The sequence below is a fragment of the Callithrix jacchus genome, chromosome 10 (genome assembly GCF_049354715.1).
Source record: "Callithrix jacchus isolate 240 chromosome 10, calJac240_pri, whole genome shotgun sequence".
Lineage (NCBI taxonomy): Eukaryota > Metazoa > Chordata > Mammalia > Primates > Cebidae > Callithrix > Callithrix jacchus.
In genome coordinates this window covers 47495232-47500569 of record NC_133511.1, presented here as the reverse complement: position 1 = coordinate 47500569, position 5338 = coordinate 47495232, and positions in this window count along the sequence as shown.

Sequence of the window (5338 nt, the reverse complement as noted above, 5' to 3'; positions counted from 1 at the left end):
CCTTCACTTGAAATAAAATGTATTTGCCTTTGTGAGGATTTGCATGTAGCATTTATTTTTTTCATCCAGTCACTCTCAATGGCAAATGTTGAGATTCAGGAATAAACCTATTCATTTATTCATTCAATAAATAGTTATCAGGTTCTGAGGTCCACACAGGAAGTGTATAGATATTTCACAATTACAAATATAGGTAATAAACTTACATAAACTTTTTTATACTACTTTGACCAATTCACTTTGAAGGTGACCTGATAAACTAGGTTTGAATATAGAATTCTTGAAATGCTCAGTTCTGTACTCAAATGTGACAGTACAAGGACTGCTGAGCCTCACCCCCCAACCATGGCCTGACAACTTTTTTTCTCACCAAAGTTGAGTTCTGTACCGTGTATCCTTGCACACTGGTGTGTGGATACTCTACCTTGCATGTCCAAGCTGCATACACAGCTTCACTGACCACTCCATCGACATGCCTCAGGCCTAGAAGCACTCATTCAAATGACATCCACCTTTGTGAGAATAGACACAGGTAAGAGGCACATATAGACCATGGAAGTGGGTCCTGGGCCTTTGAGGTAGATAATTTTATCTACCTCAGAGTCCTGGGCAGCTAGGAGGAGGACATAACCTTGGGTGGACAATTCGCCTTGGACCTATAGACTGTCTACCACAGGGGAGGGCAGGAGCAGGATCCAGGCAGAGGCCTCCTTGTTTGAATCTAAGGTCATTACCACTTAGTAAGCCCCTCTGCATGCATGTGCTTTACTCATAATTGGAGACACCATGGTGAGAAGATAGACGTGGTACAGAGCTTTTAAGATTGAATAACATTCACCAACTCTTAATATAAACAGTAAGCCCTAATTGTGATGACATCATAAAAGAAATCCAAAATGGTATGAGCTTGTAGAGAGAGAGAGAGCTCTAATCTCATCTGAAGGTTGCATATGCTTTCCTGGGAAAGCTACCTAAGACAAGACCTGGAGGAGACAGAAGGTAAAGAGTGTCAGAGAGCCTTCTAGGCACAGGGAGCATCACGTGCAAAGGCACTGCAGTGTGAAGGACCCAAAACAAGTTAATACTTAAGTAAATAGACTCAGATGGTATGGAAATGACTAGGGATAGATGAAGAGGTAAGATACTTCAGGGTGGGATGGGGATTTTGTTTTGTAAGGACTTTGGTATTTATTCTAGGAGCAATGGGAGGACATTTAAAGATTTTAATCAAGGAGGTAATCTGATGAGATCTGAATTTTTAAAGGTTCCCTTTGCCTGAAGCTTAGAGAAGGGATTGGGGGAACGGGCACAGGAGTGGACATCGTGACCCCCGTTGGGAGGCTAATGCAGACACAGTGGTGGCTTAGAGAAGATGCAAAGAGAAGTGGATGAATAGATCCATTCATTTAGTAGAGTGAAATGAAGGCAGAGGTCAAGTGCAGGCAAATATCACAGAAATTTCCAAGTGCCCGGCTTAGCACTGCATGGCTTGTGGGGCGTGTTTGGTGGGGACAAGATAGGCTGTTAGAGGTGATGGTGAGAAAGCCAAATGGAAACAGAGGGAGCTCAGAGAAGATGCCTAGATTGGACTTGCCAATGAGTAGGTGACTGGCACCACGAGAGGAAACAGATGTTGCTTATGTGACCCTCACTGCAGAACTCTCACATCAGGAAGAAGAGACCAGGGTTAGCTAAGCCCTCAGGAGTTTTGTAAATTCTTGTTGGACTCAATGACTTCCATCATCCTGGTCTAAACTGCTGTCCTCCCTGCTCCAACATGGCAGTCAAATTGATCCTTACAGAAAACACATCAGATCAGCTAAAAACCTTCTCAGCCTAAAACCCTGCAGCAGCCCCCAGCTCACTCAGAAGCAAAGCTGAAAACCTCAGAGTAATATGAGGCCTTGCACAATTCAGCACACACACTACTTCCCTGTTAACTCACTTGATGTCAAGTGCTCACCCTCTCGTCCCTGCACCAGGGCATTTGCACTGATGGTCGTTCTGCCTAAAATGCTTTTCCCGTTCACGTTACATGGCTTGCTTCCTCAGCTCCATGTGACCTTTTCAGGCAAGCGACCCTAATCACCCTATTTGATTCCACTCTTACCTTGCTGCTAAACTGAACTTCATGAAGAGAACATTTTTATCTTCTCCTTCATTGCTGTTTTCTAGCACCTAGAAAAGTGACTAACACAAACTGTCTTCAACAAAAATGTGTTGGATGAAAAAAATTAAATCAGTGAGACAAAGTGGCAAACCTAAGAAGTCAAATTTGTTCATTTCTGCTTCAATTTCTTACAGTGACAGCATGCAGTTGTTTTTGAAGACTAAACAGGAGAGAGCACATGGCCCCCATGTCTCTTGCCTGAGTCACTGTAATTCCTTAAAAGGTAAATAATCCTAGCCCTTGGCTTTTCTTACACCTAAGACAATGTCTGACCAGGTCAGTGATTATACTTTTATTATCTGTAAGCAAAGGTACTTTGTACCAAAGGTACAAAGATGTACCTTACACTGAGACCTTGATGTGATTCTGCTTTAATGTAACTTCTGAGCCACTTTGATGTGATTTTGCATGTACTGAACCTGCACCACCTGTATCTAAGCAGTGGGCTGAAGCCCTGTGTCACAGGACTGAAAACCTGACAGCCGAAGGTCTGCCTCTGGGCTGTAGGGCTCTGTCTATAATCCTCAGGAAGCCTTCTGAATAAAACTCACTTTATTTAAAAATATATATTTATAAAAGAAGTTAGGCTTTTTTTTTTTTTAAGTCAACGTAAGGTAAAATGATAATTGACAAAAGGCTGAAATGGGTATCTATCTGCCACTTAAGCAAATGACATCCAGTAAAAGATTTCAAAAATTAGCAAGTGATCAGCTCCATTGAAAATGAAGTAGAGTGAAAATGGAAAGGCTTCATGTGATCCCTTCACACTCCACTATTGACTGGTTGGCAAGCCACATGAAGACAGGAATTTTGGTCTGGTTTACAGTGTATTCCCAATGCTTGGCACAGTGTCTGCAGCCCAGTAGATGCTGACATGTATATCCTTAACTGACCAAATTGTCAAAAGGCAAAATGACAACAAGTTTATAGATCTAATTGACTTTTATTTCCAAATTCATGAATTGGGGTAACTCCATTCTACAAAATAGAATGAGAGCTTCCACCAGGCAATGGCAGAATAGGGGGTTTTATAAAGGTGGAAACAAAGTAGAATAGAAAAGCAGCTATTAGTTAACATCAGGTTACTTTTTTGTAAGGGTTACAGCAGAGGAAAATGTGTTATGTTGACTCAGGTAGAGTAGAAGATGTTTTCTGGAAAAACTAGTCTGTTTGAGGCTCTATTTGCTTTCTCAAAGTTTCCATTTGATTATGTGGCATTTAGCATCAGTGACTCCACTTTGATTTGGTCTGGTCCATAGAGGTCCGCTACAGGAGCTCAGCCCAAAACAATAGCCTCCCGTAATTTTGGTTTAACAATAAATTGACAGAGGTCATTCATTGGTGACCTTGGCAATAGGTAATATTGCCTTGACTGTGTAATAAAGGTGCGAGGCCAACTGAAGGGTGTGAGGTGGGTGAGACCTAAGCTGATTAAGCCTGCCAAACGTAATCAAACTGCTGTGCTTGCTTTTAGTTGATCTTAAAACTCCCACTAGCTAACATCGGATAAGGTCTCCGACTGTGGGTCACTATAGTAACAGTTGCTTAAAGTTGCAACGGTTATTGTGTAGGGGAAGCTCTTGTCCAGTTCAAGCTGGATGAGACCACTGATCCTTCCAGTGAGCCTGTGCAGGTGACTCAAGAGTGACCTTTCAATGTCAGAGAGCCAAAAACTCCACCCTTACATCATGCTACAACCACCATTTTCTGCACATGTCATGTGATGAACCATGTAGCTCAATTATGCTTGCAGAAATCCCAACGGCCTCCCCTTTCCTACCCGCCAGTCATCTTTTCCCAGTTTAGATCATCCTGCTTTCCATCTCGTAAGTACCTACAAGCTCCATGTTCAGGGAGGCCCACTGGACATTTGTTCTGCTTCCTTGCACAACAGCATTGTCAAGAACATTATCTCTTTTGCAGAAATCTGTCATCACAGTGATTAGATTGCTACGTGATGGCAAAGTGAACCTGGTCACTAACAAAAGAGGTGAGGAAGTAGCTGAAGGAGATCTGAGATCAAGGAGGGTTTTCATTAGGTTTTTAAGATGGGCGAGTAGAACCTTGCCCAAATGCTGCTGGAAGAAGCCAGGAGAGAGTAAGACAGATTTGTAAAATAAAGTTAATATAGAATAAGCTCCTCGAGAAGGCAGGCTGAGACCCAGACATTGCATAGGAAGAGAGCCTCTCTCCTCCAAGAACAGGACAGATTGAGGGGTTGGCACAGTGGGAGGTGAGTCTGGAAGCAACGAGTATTTCCTCTGAAAGCTTCTATTTTCTCTGTATAGGAGGAAGGGGGTCATGGGCTTGGAGAATGCAAGCAAGGAGGGAGGCTTGGAGGTTTGCAGGGAAAGGAGAAGACTTGAAATTTTGGACACAGGCCCACAATCAATTGGCTAGTGGAATGGGTGACATCAGATGCAAAATGCCAGGCCTACCTCTGAAGTGTGTTGGAGGCCATAAACTCCGTTTCAAGGCATCTCTGAGCCTGCTTAGTAGACATCATGAACAAAGCTCACTCTCCGAAGTTGAAAAAAAACTTAGACAAGTTATTACTGAAATTAAATGGTGGCAGACATGTCCAAGGAATACTGTGGGGATTGGGTCACTTTATGAATCTCATGACAGAGGAATGTGTGAAGATGGCAATTAGTGGGCAACAGAATATTAGAAAAGTGGAAATAAAACTATCATCCTGTTAGAAGCCTTGAAACGAGCTGAAATAATGGTGCTTCTGCAGAGGACTCCATGTCCAAAGGGTCTGTTTTACTAGGATGTAAAAATTGGATCATGTACAGTTTCATATTAACTTTAAAAAACGTTTGTGATAGTTCAGAAAAATTTTGGACACATGACAGAAGGTGGGTGGTAGTGTTAAATAGGTGGGTGTAATATTGTGATGTGCTAAGACATGTACATTTTATTTTCACCCTCCCCCTTTCCTAAAATGCTTGGAATCTCCAAAGTGCTAAGTGTGTTTTTGTATGCAAATGAGATTTTTGGTTAAGATGTCCTCTAGTGTCTGTGGGTGGGGGTTGGTTGACACAGAAATCAATCATGTACTTCAAAGGTTGGAATTTTCAGCCCCCTGCCTCAAGGGAGGGTCAAAAAACAAAGTTGATCACAATGGCCAATGATTTAATCAGCTGCCACTACATTATGAAGCCT